Source organism: Mus caroli, chromosome 4 (genome assembly GCF_900094665.2).
Source record: "Mus caroli chromosome 4, CAROLI_EIJ_v1.1, whole genome shotgun sequence".
In the NCBI taxonomy this organism is placed as follows: domain Eukaryota; kingdom Metazoa; phylum Chordata; class Mammalia; order Rodentia; family Muridae; genus Mus; species Mus caroli.
In genome coordinates, this window is record NC_034573.1 from 62,824,201 (window position 1) to 62,845,197 (window position 20,997).

General features: G+C 37.0%; 1 non-coding gene across 1 annotated transcript; it reads left to right on the top strand.

The window, feature by feature from the left end:
• Positions 1 to 2,582: 2,582 nt before the first annotated feature.
• LOC115030909 lies at positions 2,583 to 2,689 on the top strand. The gene has a single exon (XR_003836511.1). It is a non-coding gene; the product is annotated as a U6 spliceosomal RNA (small nuclear RNA).
• Positions 2,690 to 20,997: the final 18,308 nt, after the last annotated feature.

Sequence of the window (20,997 nt, forward strand, 5' to 3'; positions counted from 1 at the left end):
GTTAGGGACGTGGGGGAAAGGGTATAGGGAGTTTTTGGATAGCATTGGAAATGTAATTGAGGAAAATACGTAATAAAAAATATATAAAAAAAGATTATTTCTAAAAAAAGCATAAAAAAAAAGAAAAGGTCCCAATGTTTCCCCTACATGCCGAACTGATGGAGTTAATTCCTCAACTAAGTTTCTCTCTTCCCAGATAACTAGTATCAATTTGAAAGAATAATATTAGGAACCTGAAAAACGTTTGTGTTAATATTACAATTTTCATTCTTTCATAAATATTTATCAGATTTTATATGTTTTATAATACACTTCTTGGTATTTTATAACAAATCATGCAGAATTTGAGTTAGAGACAAGCACAAATATGTGAACACATGAGTACAAATATAATCCATTTATTTAATGGAACAAGAGCTATGAGGACATATACTGAGCGGTCCTGATTTTGCCTGGAGGATGGGTGGCACTGTAGTCAAGAGGGATAATATTTGTGAATATACTGAGAAGGAGATACCTGGGTGTGTTCTAACCTAATTCTAATGGCAATCTGTGAAATGAGGTCAATGTGGTGGGTATTGTATGGCATAATCTGGAACTGGAGAAGTAGGTGTTAATATATTCAGGCAAGATATTATGGGCTCCACTGAACAATTTGACAGTGGGTGACACGGAAACCACTGTGAGCTCTGTTCACTGAGTGCTATTGATGCAAGAAAGAGTATAGTGAACTATGTGGTATATGTATTTTTACCGTGTGTAAATGCACAGAAATATGAAAGTTTACAAGTGGATACTCAGAGCCTTGTAAGTTCTGTAGACATGAACTTGTTACCTTGTTAACAAGTGTGGGCGGCTAGAGGAAATGAAGTTTTTTATGTAGAATCATTTATATATCAGGGACTGTGACAAAAGTTAACAATTCTCTTTTCATTTAATCTTTACAGCATTTCTATGGAATTACAATAATCTGGCTTATAAAAGGTTAAAAATATTTCTTTTAGACAAAAGTCCCCGTATAATATATCTATTCATCCAGCCATTCATCCATTCATGATTTTTTTGCATACATCTCCACCACAATTCAGCCATTAGCTTATTTATTCACCTATGAAACATTTTATGAACATCTACAATGAAGGTATCCTATTAGACATTGGGATTCTGTTGGTGAACAAGATGTGTTGTATACCCTGAAAGAATTCATAGTTTGGTAAAACTGCAAATTGTTAAGCCCAGATTGCAGTTTACTGGAGAAAGTTCTGTGATGTGCATAAGTCTATAGTGTTTGGAAAAGCAAGGAGAAAACACAGTCCCAAGATGCTAGGTGAAAAATCGTATCCAAGATTTCTCCAGAGTATTATCCTGAGTAGATATAATTTTGAAACCCACATGGTTTTCATTTGAATTAATTATGCAAATAATTATGTTGAATTTTTAGTAAACTTTATAAAAGCATGTGGCCCCTTATGACTATGTCTGACTGAAATTTCCATGGAAAACATGACAAATAATTGCAACCAAGGCTGCTAGATAACAGGCACTCTCACCTATAGTCCAGCCCAGGCTGAAGACAGACTGATGAGGAAGCATTCTGCTCTTGGGTCTTTGTAAGCCCTGCCCAAGACATGGCTGCATTTAATGAGCTCTGCTGTGGCAGAGGGGCACTTGGCACTTCAGTTGATAGAAATGGCCCCTCAGGCCACACTAAAAATGAAGTGCACAGACTGCCAGTACTTTGGAGCATGAGAGGAAGAAATCTGTACTGAGTGAGGAAGAGCTATTAATTATAATCTCAGCTCAGGCTTAAGACTGGTGAGAAGTGCTTCTCTCAAAAATCACTTATCTCAGAGAAGGAAAGAAGGCTATCACCTTCTGTTCTATCTTAGGAACTGACTGGGATGTATGAGGATATGTGGGAACACCTGAGCACACACACACACACACACACATACGCACACACACACTCCCACAAACACCATTTGCACATAATACACAAGCACACGTTCAAGTACAAAAGCCAACTATGTCAAGTAGTATTTGCTTTCAGTGTATTTTTTCCGTTCATCTCTTCAATGCCTTTCTTTCTTGTATTAATATACACAGTCTCTTCCACTTCATCCTCCCCTTGTTTTCTCCAAACTCTTTGCTGACTTTTAACAAGTCTAGGCAAAAGGGCAAGTTACTTATAAAAGATACTATTTTGCATTGACATATTTTTCCCCGACTGTGATCCCAGGAAAGGAGCCAGTATTCCTGACTTGCCCTTTGAGGAAAATTATTATATATCATTCATCCTGGAAAATCACAAGGAGGAAAGTACTATGTTTTCTGCTGTTGTTGTTGTTCTTTGTTTTAATTAAGAGAGGTGAAAAGGTTTTCACAAGTCTACAGGAGGATGTGGTCCCCTGCATCCACATCAGCTGAGGCTAAGTGATAGACCCTGTCCTGGTGACTGAAAGGAACTTTGAGCCTGGGAACAAGAATAAGCTTCTCATCTCTACTCAATCTATTAATAAATATGCAAGGGATTCCAAGCTATGTGGAATTTTTATGTCACACAAAACACAAAGGAAGAACAGGTGCTCGCTTCAGCAGCACATATACTAAAATTGGAACAAAACCAAGAAGATTTGCATGACCCCTGTGCACAGATGACATCGAAATTGATGAAGCATTCCATATTTTAAAGCAATGTTTAGTAAGTCAATAGCCAACATCTAGCCAAAATGGAAAAAAACTTGAAGCAATCCAACTAAAAACTGGGACAAGACAGGCTGCCAGCTCTCTCCTTAGCTACGAAATATAGTACTTAATGTTTAAGCTAGAGCAACAAGACAAGAAAAGGAGATGCAGGAAATAGGAATTGGAAAGGAAGAATTCAAGGTATCACTATTTGAGGGTGATGTGAGAGTATAAATGAAAGCTCCCCAAAATTCTACAAGAGAACACCTGTAGCTGATAAACAGCATCAGCAAAGTGGTTAATACAAAATTAACTCAAAGGAAACAGTAGTTCTTCTTTATAAAATTAAAAATGGACTGAGAACAAAATTAGGGGGAAAAACACCCTTTTTAATTGCCATGAAAACTATAAAATATTTTGATGTAACTCTAACCAAGCAAGTGAAAGATCTATATGACAAGAGCTTCAAGTCACTGAAGAAGGAAATTGAAGAAGATTTCAGAAGATGGAAAGATATCCCATTCTCATAGATAGGTAGGATTAACATAATGAACATGGCTATCTTAATAAAAGCAATCTAGATATTCAATACAAAACCTATCAAAATTCCAACACAATGTTTTACAGACAATGAAAGAGCATTTCTCAACTTATTATGGAATAGCAAAAGCCCTGGATAGCCAAAATTATTCTGAACCATAAAAGAATCTCTGGAAGAATCACTATCTTTGAACTCAAGCTGTACAACAGAACAATAGTGATAAAAACCACATGGTATTGGAACAGAAACGGTAGGTTGATCAATGGAACAAAATCAAAGTTACCAAAGAAATAATACCGCACACCTATGTACACTTGATTTTTGACAACCAAGCCAAAACCATACAATGAAAAAAAGAAATCATCTTCAAGAAATGGTGCTGGTCTAACTGGATGTGTGCATGTAGAAGAGTTCAAATAGATCCATATTTATCCCAATGCACAAAACTCAAGTACAAGTGGATGAAGAAACTTAACATAAAACCAGATACACTGTGTAAAAAAAGAGAAAGTGGGAAATAACCTTGAATGGATTGTGACAGGAGCAAGTTTCCTGAACAGAACACCAATGGCTTAGGCTGTAAAATAAAAATTGGTAAATGGGACCTCATGAAAGATAAAAGTTTCTGTAGGGCAAAGTACACTGTCAATAGGACCAAATGGCAGGCTACACATAGGGAAAAGATCTTAACCAACACTACATCTGACAAAGGGCTAATATCCATAATATATAAAGAACTTAAGAAGTTGGACTTTTTGGGGCAGTGGTGGCACAAGCCTTTAATCCCAGTACTTGGGAGACAGAGACAGCCAGATTTCTGAGTTTGAGGCCAGCCTGGTCTACAAAGTGAGTTCCAGGACAGCCAGGGCTATACAGTGAAACCCTGTCTCATAAAAACCATAACCAAAACCAAACCAAACCAAACCAAACCAAACCAAACCAAACCAAAACAAAACAAAACAAAACAAAACAAAACAAAAACAAACAAACAAAACAAAAAACAAAAAACCAAAAAAACCCAACAAAACAAAACAAAAAGAAGTTGGATTTCAAAAAAAAAACTCAATTAAAAAATGGAGTATAGAGCTATATAGAGAATTTTCAAAAAGGAATCTCAAATAGCTGAAAAGCACTTAAATATTCAACATCCTTAGTCACTGCAAATAAACAGCCTTAAGGTTCCATCTTACAACAATCAGAATGGCTAAGATAAAAACAACAAGAACAACAACAAACACCAAAAAACAAACAAACAAACAATAAAAAACCCAAACACTCAAGTGACAGCACATTTTGGTCCAGATGTGGAAAAAGAGGAACACTCTTCCATTGCTGGTGGGCTTGCAAACTCATAAAAACAATTAGAGGAAAAATCTGAGAGCTTCTCAGATAATTGAAAATATTTGTATCTGAAGACTCAGCTATACTGCTCCAGAGTATATACCCAAAAGATGTCCCACCATACCTTAAGGAACAAGTGTTCCACTATGATCATAGCTACTTTATCCATGATAGCCAGAAATGTGGATGCAACATCAACTGAAGAACTGATACAGAAAATCTAGTTCATTTACATAATAGAATACTAATCAGCCATTAAAGACAAGGATATCATGAGGTTTTCAGGGTAATGAATGCAACTAGAAAATACCATGGTGTGTGTGGTAACACAGATCCAAAAAGAACATGAGTGGTATGTACTCACTTGTAAGTGGATATTAGCCAAAAAGTACAGAATAACCAGGTTATTGTGAATAGAACCTAAGAGCTTATACAAGGATGTAGTGAGGATGCTTGAATCCCACTTAGAAAGGGGGATAAAATAGTGATGTAACTAACCTGGACCCCTGGGAGTGCCAAGAGAATGAGCTACCAACCAAAGATTATACATAGGCTGGTCCAAGGCCTCTAGCACATATGTAGCAGAGGGTTGCCTTGTCTGTGTTCAGTGGCAAAGGGGCAAAGGGTGTGCCTTGATGTCCCAAATCAGAGGATAACCAAAAGGGGCAACCTCTCAGAGATGAAGGAGTGTGGCAATGGGGATGGACTCTGTGAGGGGAAGGGCTGGGTGCATGGTAGCATTTGGGAAGTACATACATAAATAAAATTTTAAGAAGAAAAAGGAGGAGGAGAAGGGGGAGGGGGAGAGGTAGGAGGAAGAGAAGAAGAAGAAGGAGAAGAAGGAGAAGGAGAGGGAGGAGAAGGAGAAGGAGAAGGAGAAGGAGAAGGAGAAGGAGAAGGAGAAGGAGAAGGAGAAGGAGAAGGAGAAGGAAGAAGGAAGAAGACGAAGAAGACGAAGAAGACGAAGAAGACGAAGAAGACGAAGAAGACGAAGAAGACGAAGACGAAGAAGAAGAAGAAGAAGAAGAAGAAGAAGAAGAAGAAGAAGAAGAAGAAGAAGAAGAAGAAGAAGAAGAAGAAGAAGAAGANGAGGAGGAGGAGGAGGAGAGACAGAGAGACAGAAAGAGAAATGGAGGGAGTGAAGGCCAGAGTCAACACAGTAGCAAAGTACCAACCACGCAGGAAGACATTTTGTGTATTGCTGTGGACAAAGGAATGGTTTCCTCCCAAGTTTTCTAAAGCGTATTCCATCTCAAGGTAGAGAAAGACTGTAGTAGAGAGACATTTGCAAATCCCATAACCATTTCCATAGACATTACTTTTGAGCCTACAAAAATGACAGTTCCCTTCACATTGTGAAGTGTGTGTGTGTGTGTGTGTGTGTGTGTGTGTGTGTGTGCATGTTTGCATGAATGCATTTTTGTGTATGAATTGATTCAGGAATGGTTATGCTGTGGGGCTGTCTGTATATCTTAGATCATTACATGAAAGTAATGGACTTATTAGAAGCCTAAATTAATATTATTGAATAGTATAGAAAAAACCAACAGATTGTTAGGGGAGGGAAGAAGACAACCAGGAAGCAAAGCCACTTGATTAAGAGCCAGGATGTCTTTTACCACTGGCAGCATCAAGGACAACATCAGATTGGGTGGCTGCCTACAAGTCACATTGAAAACTTTATCCCCATTCCTAAGCTTTCCTCTAAAGCAGTTCTTTAGCACCCTGGATCTTCTCCCACATGTCACTCTTTGGGTTGAAGCAAAGTGCTTATGTTTAGAAAATGGTAGGAGGAAAATGTTTATGTATTAACGCTTTATACAGACAGGGAGTTACATCTTCTGCCTAGAGATGAGGTTTAATTTTATTTGTACCTGGACCATTCTAGTCATTCTGTAAATATATTTACTTCTCCCTTTTGGCTTCCTAGTACTTGATTATAAAATGCTTTTGTTGGATTTGGCTTGTTAGGAATTTTTTGTTCTCACTTTGCACATATGGAGCTATATCACACATATTGTGTTCATGAAGACACTATACAAATTATGGACTATGACATGGTGCTGGGGATTAAAGAGCATCAAGGAGAGTAGATGCTCAGTTGATTCTAGTATTATCATCATCATTGTCATCAGCATCATCACAACATCACAGGTCCTCCATCAGTAGTCTGTGTATATTGTGTCTTGAGTCTTCCAAGTTTGCTAAATAAAGATTATGTAAGATGAGCAATAGGACAAATGAATATTCATGGGACAGTAATAGTAGAACACTTCCAAAGGCCAAAGAATCTTCATAAGAAAAAAATAGAGCTGAGTACAGTCCTGAGCTAAACGGGATGGAATTACCTAGGCTTACCCCTTCATGGCTGTGGAGACATAGACCCTGCTGCAATATTTGACAATTCCTTTAACCTTTATAAGTTAGAATAAAGAAGGTACCGTCAACTGGAATTTGTTACCTCAATTGTTTTATTCCAAGTTACCACTAGAGTCCTCCAATTTTGCAGCCTGGGGGCTCACACTGATTTCAACCATATATAGGATCAATTCTCTCATGATCGAGATGCAAGTAATGCTGATCAGAGATGGAGGGATCTTACACAAGTTCATATAGATGACCAGTTCCAGAATTAGTACTGGAACTTGGTTTGTTGGATTCATATTCTAGAGACTTTCACAAAGCAAATTTCATGTGTGGCTGTGGCAGAGTTATCCATCATCTTCAGTTCTTTCCCAGCCCACCTTAACTCTGATTCTATTTCCCAGTTAATTAGGGTCCAAAGAGGCAATTTTTCCTTTTTTTTCATAAATTAGGTGTTTGATCAGGGCTGTTCCTGAGGAACCTGTGGCTTTAATGATCTATGCTCCCCCAGATCATGTGTTATAGAAACTGTCAGATGTCCGAGTGGGAGGAGGACACAGTATGACAGGTGGTGTCCCTGACTCCAGTAGGGAACTTGGCAGGGTTCACTCCCCTAATGGGGACAAGGAGGGTGGGAGCTGACAGGAGGATGTGCCCACTTTGGTCATAAGCTATGATTCATCAAGAAAGAGAAGAGAAGGAGGGCACATGAAGTCAGTGCCATGGGACTACACAAAAGCTGTGTTCTTCTGAGCCCAGGAACTCCAGGGCCTCACCATGCACAAAAAGCCTGGAGATGACTCAGGCAAGCCCCAACTATAATTCAATGTTCTCACTGAGATTCAAGAAGGACACCACTTTAAAGATAAAAATACACCAGAATTATTCAGAGTTTTAATGATTCAAGTTCTCTATGCCCCAGCCAAAGGAATTTTCCTAAAATTAAAAAAAAAATGGGTCATGGCATTTTATTCCTTAAAATATTTCATAACCCCTGCTGTTGCCTCAGGACTCGGGTAGATGTAGACTCTGCTGACCCTCAGGTCTCCTCCCAGTCTTTTCTCTCTATTCACAGTAGTTCTTTTATTTCTCAAGAGACTTAGCTCACTCTATCCGATACTGTTCTCCTCCTTCCTTTGCCTGTTACCACTGGTCTTGCTTTAGAGATGCTTTAGTGATTATGTAGTCAGAACAGCTCTTCCTGTCCTTCTTTAGTCACATTGGTGATTTTCTCCAATATTCTTTCTCATGACAACATATTTCCCCTCTCAGCATGTAGCTAAGTTTATAATTATATGTTACTTTGGGATTATGTGTTTTTCTAAACACAAATTATCTCCAAGCCTTGTAAGAACAAAAATAATCTTTATTCTTTCCTTCCCTAAAGTGCTAGTCCCAACGGAGTGCCGGAAAGACACTGAAGACTGAGTCAGGGACAGTTCGTTATTTTAGGGGAGCACTAAGTGTATAACCACCAGCTTCCCACACTAAGAAGTACTAATTAATGTACACTGTTCACATTTCTTTACTAAGTGCTTTTCCTGGGACATACATGTATATAACTGAGGGCATGGTAACACTCTTTCCGAAGGAAAAGGTCTTCAGCTGTATAAAAAGTGGAAGGTGGCAGGAATGGTGGATCATTAGTCTAGCAGCATCAATTTTTAAAATTCATAAGTGAGTCTAATTTCTAGGCAAAGATCTGTTAAAATCTTAGCATAAAATCTATGTAAAACTAAAGGTTTTTGAATATTGTAAGATGACAATATTCACAAAGCAAGGAATTTCTACTTGTCATTCTGTTATAGTAAGATATCTAAAATAGAGTAATAGAAATGGCTCACTTTGGATATACGCAACAGGGCAGAGTATATGTTTGTAACAAATTTGGAAATACATAATAAACAACGCATAAATAAAATTTCTGTTATTAATTACACAATTCTTAAATGTATTATATGTAATGCCAGTAGTACAATGTTCTTCTCTACCAGTTTGTAGCCTCCATCCCTTTTAAAGACATGGCTATATCCATGAATGCTTATCCCATGTCTGTATTAAATAAGCTAAGCTGATCAGACTATGGGAGTGACTATGTCATTCAACATCAGAATGAGGGCATGCAAATTAACCTTTAGGGAAAATGAGCTCAGGGGGCCTAAGAGTTACCCTTCTGGGTATGTTTAAGACAGGATTTTGTGTGACAGAAACAGCACATTGGATATAGATGACAGACAAAGATGGCAGCTAGACAACCTGTGTTCAAATCTCAGCTTTGAACTTTACAAGTGTGTTAAGCTTGGATAACTAACTTGACCTCTTTAAGCCTAAATCCTAGTTCATAAGCTGAACATAACAAAATGTCTGAGCTTAGAGAATTGCTTTGAAGATTAGAAAGTACGCTAATGTGACCCTAGAATAATCATCGGCACATGCAGATTAGCATCCTTGATTTGGATTGTATAAATTTCATGCCTTTTTTCTCTTGATATCTTGTGGCTACTTGTTAAGTGCAATCTGGATTCTATTGGAATATATATGACTGCATTATTTCAGGCTATGTCTTTCCATATGTAAAAGCTAGTTGGTAAGATGTAAACCTAAGAAATGTTCACTTTCACCTGATTCCCAGAGATCTTTTGTGGAAAGATCTTTCTTTCTTAGAAGAAAACATGAAAAGCTTCATGTTTACATCTGGACTTGTGATCTACGTACATACTTGAAAAAACTGAGTGGAACTGTCACTGCTTCTGGAGTGGGAATATTTACAAATATAATAGTGAAAACAATCCTTTTTCGAGCTAAGCTTAGGGAACTAGAGTTTCTCCTCCTGATTACAGAAGAGTAGGGAGTCCAGTGGACTAGAATAATTTCTTTCTTCATTGTGGAATTTTTTTTAAATCCTGGAATTCCCTTAGCCTCTATTTAGATAAGGCTGGATTTGAACTTCAAGATCTGCCTGCCTCTCCCTCTGCCTCCCAAGAGTTAGGATTAAAGGAATGTAGCACCATGTTCTACTCTTCCTTTCTTTATAAGTACAAAGCCTATAAAAAGTCTGAAAAAATCTAGACTAATAGAGGCAAAGGTATTTTACATTACATACTATATCTTACTGTTGTGTTCAGGTCAGGTCCTTGGATGTATAGGGGAACAAGGCAGGCAAGCACTGGTACTAGCAGCAGGACTACCAGAACATGTCACTGTAACTCATATCTCATAGGACATGTTATTTAATCCTTGCAATAATCTTTCAAGATCTTTCATTTTGAAGAGCTGATACATATGACAAAGCCACTTGGGCACATCTCACACATCTTACTGGAAAGACCACAAGTATGAAAACTCAGGTTCATCGAAGTATGAAGCACACAGTCAATATCTGCATATCCATGTACTTATTAAAATAGCCATGGAAGGATGAAATGCGATGGCCATCTTAGAGCAGGAAACAATTCAAAGGAGAAAATGATGATCCATTAACACATAACAGTGCGGAGGATATTGGTTAGTCCAAGTTTCAATGCAGAATCAATTGGTTACCAAGTCCAGTGTGTAAGGAAGCATCTTGAATCCTGTGTAATTCTCAAAAATCTGGAGTGAAATTAAGATTGGCAAAGCAATTTCTCATCTAACAAAGCATTTTCCACAATGTATCATCTACAGGACTTTTGAAAACTTTCTTTAGTGAGCTCTGATTAAACTTTTCCAAAACAAAAGCTTTGCTATGGATCCTTGGGGTATCAGATCTCTGGTAAAGTGAACTTTTCCAATGACTGCATAAACTGATTTCTGAGTGACAGTATCCTCCTACCCAGCACCTGGATCAGGCTCAGGATTTAGGCTCTACACACTGCCAAGGAATTCTTCAATCCTAGTGTCTGGAAGCTGGGCAGGCATACTTTATGTAGGCAGGTGAACGTGCTGAAGCCCATCTCTGAGAACTGTAGTGCATCCTGCTCTAATAGCAGAGAAAAACACAGGGAGACACCCACTCTATCCTGCAGGACCTTACTAAACAGTAACGTTCTAGCCCTGGCACATATTAGTCATGATGATGACTACTATTGACTTGAAGCAATGTAGGATGCAGCACTTAACAGTGAAGGGGAAGTCTCCAGGCATGATCCTTGCCAGTCTTCATACTTTTCTGGTAATGCAATCATGGTCTAGAGGAAGCAGTGGCATCTACAGCATTGCAGAGCCCTTGGTACTCTCAGAGGTGTCTATGCAACAAGAAGTCTGATTCTACACATACCCATCCTATTTGACTCTGGCCCATCATAATTATACTCATTCATTCATTCATTCATTCATTCATGCATTCAGTGAGATACTAAATTTTCTACAGATGACAACTCTAACTTAGAATCAGTGATACAATAGAAATTAAGATATCTGCTATTATGGTGCCTACCCTTAAAAACTTTAGCAAATATCAGGTCTTCATTGAAGCTTTCACAAGTTACTCCAAGCTGAAATGTGAAACGTGTGTCTTCCTGTATACACACACACACACACACACACACACACACACACACACACATATATGTATGTATTCAAAAAAGCTTTCCTCATTGCTTTATTAATTCAATCAACCCTCCACAAACACTTGCTAACATTGTGTTATGTACAATGTTTATATTACTTCTTAACAATTAATTGATTAGAATTAAATGTCTCTCCCTATATATACACGCACACAACTTGTAGTATAAAATCTCAAATCTAGTTCACAATCACTCATGATGATAGGGATTACATGTGACAGACCATTTAGGGTGGATAGCTTTCTAAAGCATTGAGAATCATGAGCTGAGCTGAGATTGGATGGAGATATCAGAGTCAGGTGCACAATAATGATAGAAAAGTAGGGTGGGGATCGTGGGAAGACAGGACGATCTTAGTCAAGATGTAACTCCTAATTCATGCTAAAGAACATTCCTGTTCCTCTCCTTGGCCATCGTGCTCCATATAAGCAAGATCATGCCTATGTATCTATCTTAGTTCCTTTTTCTTTGTTCTAGCTCAGAGTCATTGTACTCCAGACATGCTGTCCTTCACCTTGATCCTTGGTTTTTGTAACGGTGTCTAAGTGTCAGGAACTTTGTTCATGCTTTTTTCTTCCTGTGTATAGGTACCCAAAAAAACCCCACACTAAATTTAAATTGCTATGTACATTTACCTCTCAAACATTATATAGGATGAACTAAATATGCTATGAAATATCAGTTGCTTAACTTTGTGTTTCTGTGTGGCTTGTCTGACTGGAAGCTTGGGCTGACAGCCACTGTCCAGTAGCAAAAGACTACCTGCCTTATATCAATCATATCATATCATATCATATCATATCATATCATATCATATCATATCATATCACATGATCATATCATATCACAAGCCTGGAGTGGGTCTAATTTTATAACAAATGTGTATCATATATTCCCTATGTTAGTGAAGTCCAAAAATTGTAAGGTAAGTCATCAAAATCTGGCACCCATCCATATTATTATAGCTAAGTTCTCCAAACAGCTGTTTCTTATTTCACTCAGGTCCTATCCAGATGTCACACACTTATATCGGATGACCTACAGTCATTTTTAATCCTTTCCTCTTGGTTTATTTTTATTCATAAGGCATACACTACCTGTCATTATGACATATCTTTATTTATATAATAATTATATACCTTTTTGAAGATATGGAACTATCCTTTAAACTAATCAGTGTCCTTTATCAATTAAAGATGGAATCACTACCCTTCATTTATATCTAAATCAGAATTATTTATCATCAACTAACTTTGGGGGGAGGGAAGAGTGAAGAAAAATCAAGAAGCTGCTCTTACCCTTGGGAAGTTCTCAAGCTGATCTGCTAAGTCCCTGTATATAGGTAGGCTCAGAGATCTCATATATACGAGAGAATGCTTTGGTGTGACAAAAATATCCACTTAAGGGCAGAGCTTCTTAGAGTCAGAGAGAAGTTTTGGATGCTACTCTGAGAATAAAGATCAAAAAGAGATTAGCATATTACAGAAATATAGCATGCACTCAACAAACTCTAGAATTATGGAGTAAATGTTACATTTTGTTCATTTCTTTTCATAATTTACTTACCTATCTTTACTACAGGATAGGATGTAGGATGAAATACTGACTATGAAGAACAAACAGAGCTGGGATCAAGGAGGGAAGGAATAAACAAGCGCGTACTTTTATTTATGAAACCCCATATGGACCATTTTCTTATCACGGTGAATAGTTTTTATGCTATATGACATTACAAATGCTGGGATCAGAATAGCTTGTCTTTATGGAGTGGCTGGCTTTTGTGGGGGCTCGGGCCATTTTACAGACATGTTCTTATTCATTCTGTTTCACATTTGCTATTCAATTACAAAAAGGTTCATTGTTCCAAAAGATGTATTCTTAGAATTATCCATTCTCCTGTTATAGTTACAAAGATTTACAAATCACCACAAATGGCTCCAGAAATGCTACTGCAGGAGAGGAGGTGAGTGGAAATGGACTTTCTCTGCATGTGTAATATATGAACTCATTAGATATTAGGAAGCCATTCTTTGAAAACTCACTTTAGAATGAAGGAAAACATATACCGTGACTTAGATGCAGCCATTTGATGTGAAAATAAAGGTAGGAGAAAAGAGCATTAATTCTCCACAACATTAGCTAAGGCTGTAAAAGTAATAGGTAACCAGTGTGGTTTGAGATGTAGGAAAGTCACTTACAGAGCAGGCTTGATAAACAAAAGGTGAATTGGACATCTTCCTGAGTTGAGCATAACAATGACTATGTTCTTCATTTACTATATATGCATGCAATACTATTTTCTCAGACATGTTCCTAGCTTTTCTCCACCTTGACTCTCTTACCTGACCACAGAATGGTTAGACAAGATGGTCCCCATATTCCTTACACTAGCAAGATTTCACACATTTGTGGCTTTGCTGTGTGACAACAAAATCATCAGCATTGCCATGGGTGCTGCCTCATGCCTGGGCTGGTATTAGGTAATAGGTACCCCATATTTCCATATTTTGTAGATTAATACAGCTGGTATTCAGCAGCATTCAAATTTTTTGATTTGATGAATATCTGTTCAATATCTACTATATTTTTGACGTGGAAGTGGTGATAGAAAACTTGAAGATGTGATAATTCCATAATTATGCATTCAATCCAATCATCACATAAATTATATGTAAATTACAACTATATGTAAAACTATATGTTAAGAAGCCCCAAATCACTGATTCAAGAAGAGAAGAGGCTTCCTGGAAGACCTGCCATGATCTGAACATGAATAGGTAAGCAATAAACTTGGCCTGACCTGCTAAGCAAGGGAATTAAAGCACAAGGAAAGTCATTCTAGTCAAACAAAAGAACATGTAAAGCTACAGAGGTTCACAGGAAATTTAGGAAGTTTGAGAGAATGTGGACAAAACACACGGGAATCACAAGGTATCCTCAAGCATTGGCTCTCTGAAACTCATAGGAATGGGAGCTAAAGGCACTGACCCTAAACAAGTCAGGTTTTCCTAACAGTCAGTTATGGATGCAGAAGAGAATTACAGAGCTCTACCAATTACTGTTCATATAAACATGTTTTGTACTCTGTAGAGAATCCACATGTTTTAATTATTTAAATTGAAACACAGCAATATTTTCCCTTTGTACTTTCATCTTTTTAATTCCTCTCATCCCCTTTTGCTACCTTTAAAAATCATGGCCTTTTACTCTTTAATTGTTATTATACCATGTATAAACACATAAATATATAAATATAACTGCTGAGCCCATTGGTTATTGTTTGCACATAAATATTCCAGTCTTTTAATAGACTCTTTTATAAATATCTACAAAAACCTATTTCATTGCACCCTATGTAATTTGAACTATTATTTATCTTCTATATGGGAGCCACATTAAAGCAAATACATCATTTATCGATGACTACAAATGCCTTTTTAGATCTTATACCCACATTTATCTTTTAAATTAAGATGGAGACCTACTCTTTTCTGAAGGGAAATGGAGAGGGGGTAGTGCTAGGGGAGATGGAAGGTTGAGGAGATGGAACTAGGATATGTAGAAGGAGGGGGAACCATGACCAGGATAACTTATATAAGAAAAGACAAAAAAAAAATGGAAACAGAAGAAGAGGAGGAGAGAAAGATGAGAAAAAAGAGGAGAAGGAAAAAAAGAGTAAGAGGGAGTGAAGGAGGAAGAAGAAGGAAGAAGGAGGAGGAGGAGGGGGAGAACGGAGGGGGAGGGGAATGGGAGGGGGAGGGGAATGGGAGGGGGAGGGGGAGGGGAACAACAACAACAACAACCATACAGCAATACCTCTGTTATGGTATATACCAAAGCACTCTCCCCCCTCTTTTTTTTTTTTTGGATTTGGTTTTTTTGAGACAGTGTTTCTCTGTGTATCCCTGGTTGTACTGGAACTCATTCTGTAGACCAAGCTGGCCCCGAACTCAGAAATCCACCTGCCTCTGCCTCCCAAGTCCTGGGATTATAGGTGTATGCCACCACTGCCCGGCACACTCTCCCTTTTCAACAAGCTCACATGTACCAACAATATGCTAGCCAAGACAGCCAGTTGCAAGAAGACTGTTTATCCTGACATATTTTTAGACAAGTTTCAGGACTACTACCGGATGAATGTATTTTTCCCTCCAAAATGCCTCCTTGGTGACCTGTTTCCCACTGTGGTCTAACCAAGAGATATGATCTCTTACAACTTTTAAGTCCTCTGGAACCAGCCCCCTCATTGAAGAAACATGTGAGAACTTATTTACATGTATTCACTCTATATCTATCTACATACGCTCTAGACCTAGATCTGTATCTATATTTGTATCTGTGTCTTTATCTATATGTGTATCTGTATCTAAGTCTAATCTACTATTATCTGTTTCTGTGTCTGTATCTAATATATCTATATCTGTATCTAGATCTCTATCTGTATGTCTATATCTACTCTCATTTCGGACGTTGTGTTTTCAGCTAATCCTCCTCACATCTCAATCTCTAGATTATTTGTCACTAAAGCAATGAAAAATATCAAAATCAGGGCTGCCATAATGATATATCTTCTTTTTTAAATGTATACCACAACTCTAATCAAGCACTTTTAATGAGCTGGTATTTCCCATCATTTTCTGAGTATGCTGTAAGATTTACATCCTTTTTTTTTTCAGCTTTAGCATGGGAAGTGAGCAGTTTCTCTCCATGATATATCTGACAAAAAGTCTCTAAACAAAGTAGAAAATAGAGATGTGTAGAAAATAACAACAGGGTAACAGGGCAAAATTGTCCAGGAAATTATTATTGTTTAAGCTGTGTTTATCTTATCTGCCTCCCTAGTTTGGAATCTCCTTTCAGGCTGATTCCACACTTTCTCCTCTTTTCTAAGCTCACCCATCTCTGGAAGTCCAGGCCACATACTTCCTGCTCAAGAACTTTATGTTGACCCCTGTAAACTTTATATTGTGAAGATTATTTTATCTGGCCTAATCAGGGAAACAATTTTAAAATGTAAATTTTGAAGTTCTTGGCTCTGGCGTCAATAACATCTGCAGATAACCATCTCATCTTGTTATATCTCTGAATATAGGAAAACTTTCTGGGATATGTATGCAAATGAAATGGGGGAGGGCATTTTCTTTTTTTCCTATAATTTCTCAGGGTCAGATTTTCTCCAGTGCAGTAGGGAGGCATGTGTCCTAAAAAAGCATTTGGACAATCTACTATTAGGCAGTGGTTTCCTATGTGGAAATCCTTGCTAAAAGTCTACACAATTATGTATGGTGCCTTGAAGCAAGAATGCTTCTTCTTTTCCTCTCTTTTCAGCTTTCTATTGGAAAAACAGGATGGACTTGCAGCAATACTGTCCAAATATAAGATGTGGTTCTGGGTATATTAGACAAAAGTCTTCAGTCTAGAACCATTATGTTTTCAACTCTCAGAGTTCCCCTAAGATAGCACGGACATGATGTCTTATTAGGATACTGGTTGTGATGGGAATCTGCTTCTCTGCTTTCACTTCTATTATGACATTATTTTTCTTGTACTAGATGTCTTTTCTAGAACAATCATTTTCAAACTCAAATATGAGTACGAATCCCATGAACAGATTTGTAAAAATATTCAAATTTCTATTTTTTAGTTCTTGGATAGAGTTTGAGATTTTGTGTTCAGGTAGTATTTTACAGGATTTTCTAAGGGGATTGATCTGGAAATTACCATTTGATAAAACCACAGAAAATTTAGTCTCTAACAATCCATGGAATTTGAAAGCTAATTTCTGTCTTAACTTTAAGAGTGGGGAAATAAACTTTAAGCCCAATTAATGACTTCATTTTGTTGCTGTTGTTTGTTTTTTTCTCTTCACTTGTATATAAAGGGTTACTCAGGAGTTCAGAAGAACCATATAACATCTACAAAATTCCCTCTCACTCCTTAAGTTAGAAAGTTTTGTTTGTTTGTTTTCTTGCATGGAAAGCTAGACATTTAAAACATAGCATGAACCAACAATGAATTGTTGTTAGCTTTTACTCTGGAGACATGAAACAAGCATCTATCCATTTTACGTAAGGTGATGAAGGCACCAAAGAAAGGATGCATATTGAGTCCAGCTTGAAGAGCCATTGAATTTATTGGACTTGCAAAGCATGAGAGCATATTTTGGGTGATGACCCAAAAACACTGTTTCATTGTAAAATACTGTTACACGTTTTCTGATAGAAGCTTCATATTATAATGAGACTTTCAATAAACCTTTTAATTCATTTATTGTCTGGAAGAATACAGATTCGAGCTTAGATACTGTAGGGGTAGACAAAAGGGTAAAATTGCTGGAATTCCACGGAAGAGTCATTACCTACCTTCCTTGCCCCTGTTACTATAGAGTGTTAACATCTGTATTATAATTACTATATTCCTACTTAAAACCATATTGCTTTGCTCAATTAGTTGCCATGACTACCAAGGTTATCTCTACTTCAAGATGGCCATGTGATACCGACAGAAAAAAATCTATCCTACAGTATAGGTCATCCTTCATTATATTAACTGAGGGGATCAACCATGAGAAGTACAAATACAGTTTCTCAAACTCTTCTTTGATGTTTCCAGTCCTCCTTCAAATGTGCTTTATGAGACAGAGAAACTCTAAAGCATTTGTGATGCCGTTTTCTTTATAAACTAGCTGGCCAGACAGAATAAGCATGGTAATTAGGAAATAAAGGCAAGTAAGTTTAGCTTAGCTTTAATGATTACCAGTTTCTCTATGTAATTACTTACTTATATTCTACTTTCACTAACAAAATGACCCTCAGAGGCAAAATTAGAATACTGAGTCTAAAAAAACTTGCTTTTAAAGTTACCCAGTAGAGAAAGGGAGAGGGGAGTATAATTCAAGAAGACTAATTTCAGAAGCTACATATGGTGGCCTGAGAACAGTAGAAAAAGAAACAAGGTTAAAATATGAATGACATTAGTTGACTTATTGACTTGCTAAAGGTTCAGACCAGAGCTACATGTAAAAAACAAAACAAGTGCAAGAAAAGTCCTTTAATCTCTGATTCTGGAAGAAAGTAGGTAGCATGCAAATGAACTAACAAAGGTCATGACTATAGGAACACAGAAATCTTTACCGTCAGATCTACCTTGACTCTCTAACCCAACTTCATTCTTCAAAGTACATTTGTCTTCTTAATGCATGGTCTCTATTTCAACAACTGGAATACAAGAACCCCAGACTTTCAGAAGGTATCTTCTGATTTCAGATTCACACCTATTAATCTGAGATTGAAAATTGTTGACTTTCCAGTATAAAAGAAGACCACCTTATCTTGAGGATAGGAAGATGGTGCTTGGTTTCTACATTTATAAAGGTAATGAGGTCTCTTAGTCAAGTGAGAAAACATAAATCCAATTTAGCTTTGTCTCTGATAATTGAAAGACCCTCTTCAAGCTCACTTCAAAGTAGAAGACATCTTCTAAATGATTAGAAGTAGCTGTCCCTGTCTATCTAAATACTACCTACCTTGAACACTCTTTAGCACCAGCTTTATGAATTCCTGATTTTATGAGATGATGCTTATGAATCTTCAACTGTCCTAACCCAAACTAACCCTTCAACAGTCCACTTGTTCAAATCATTTGGATATATTGAAACCTGACCAATCTTTGGTCTACTCTATCTAATCAGAATTCTCAGCTAGCCCCTAAGAGCCTATGCCTAAATCAGAATTTTAGTAATACTAGGAAAACATTGAGTACTCCTATCTCAAAGTAATGCATGCATTTGAGTTATTTGAGTTATTATAGCAGCTGCTTTATTTTTGATTTTTAAAATGGGCTTCTAGTCACATTCACTGTGTTCTTTGGTTCCCTTGTGTTCTTCCACTGTTCTGCTCTTTGATTTCTATTTGTTTGTAATTGTTCCAAAGTTAAATGTCATACTTGTGTCCTCTTGTGTCCTGTTTTGTATACATTGTACATAGTAGGTTTTGATATGGGATTGGGTGATTAATCCTTCATTATTACATGCTGTAACTCACCAACTGTGCTGGTTAATCTTTTGTCAACTTTATAGAAGCTCTAGTCATCTGGGAAAAGGAAATCTTAATTGAGATAATATCTTCTAAAGATTAGATTAAAGATAAACAAGTACATGGGGCCTTTCTTCCCCACCTTGATTTTGGTAATGTTGATTATATATATAAAATCCTTCTTACCTGGATTCCTATTTCTAACCCCATGCCATATACCTAAACTATGTTCTATCTGGCTGTAGTGATATCTTTTTAAATATAAAGAATCTTTGAGATGATTAAGTTAAAAACAGCTGTGGGGGCAGTCTTGCTGTAGAATTTAAAGTCCTGCTCAGATTCTTCTGCTATTGCAATTTTGTCATTTTAACCTTGTATTATCCTCTTTAGGAAAAAGATCTATCACATGAGGAATATTCTATCCCTGGTCCATCTGCCTAGACTCTTTTTTTCTTGTATCTAGTCTGAGAACCTCTGTTAACATATGCTCATCCAAACATTATCCATCTTTTAAGCTCCAGCCAAAAGCTTCCCTTATCTATAACATATCCTTAGATCCCCTTGGCTGAAGACAATATCATTTGATTTGGACTTCTACAAACTTTTATCACTCCTATTTTCCAGCTTCTAGCCTTATCTCTATTATAGTCTTTATTATTTATAGATTGAAATCTTATCTCCTCCAGTAGTGTATAAAATTTTTGAGTGGCTTGTCATTCATCCATGTGTTCCACATTGAACTTGGCTTAGTATATTTCACCTATTGGAAACTCACATATATAATAAACAAATAATGCAAATGGATCTGGGATGAGATCCTAATCTAAAACATTATTTTTATTACTCTGACATGCTAATTTAAGTCCCACAATATAAAACTAATTTCATAGATTGGCATCCAGTGATGTACTGAAGATGTATCATTATACCATATTTAATGAGAAATATCTCCAGTGATATAGTCAATGACTAGATAGTCCTGGTCAGTCAAAACCCAGTCTAAAGCTGTCTACTCATAAAATTATTTTAATAAAAGTTATATTACAAAATTCATATGTATCTAAATTAACTATGATTATATATATATAAATAGAATCCCTTCCAAAATCAAGTGAAATTATATCAAAGATATTTATCTGGACCAGATATATTAGGCTGCTCTAAGTGTATTATGACTCTCCATCATAGATGAGAGTCAGTGAGTACAGCATTAAAAGACCTTAGTGGATATTATATATGAATGAATTAGTGATTCATCATTTTTCAGCTGAAGCTAAAGGAAACACAATATGAGCAATGAGAAACTTAATAGAGGCCACAATTAGTTTTGTGTTTCTTTGAGTGTGGGAGAAAAATAGGTCTTGGGGAAGCAGACAGATAGAATGATTTGGTTTCTTGAAACTAATAAAGGTGTCCCTAAAGAAGACCATTATTGGGAAGAGGGGCCCCTTGGTCCTGCCAACTTTATATGACCCAGCACAGGGGA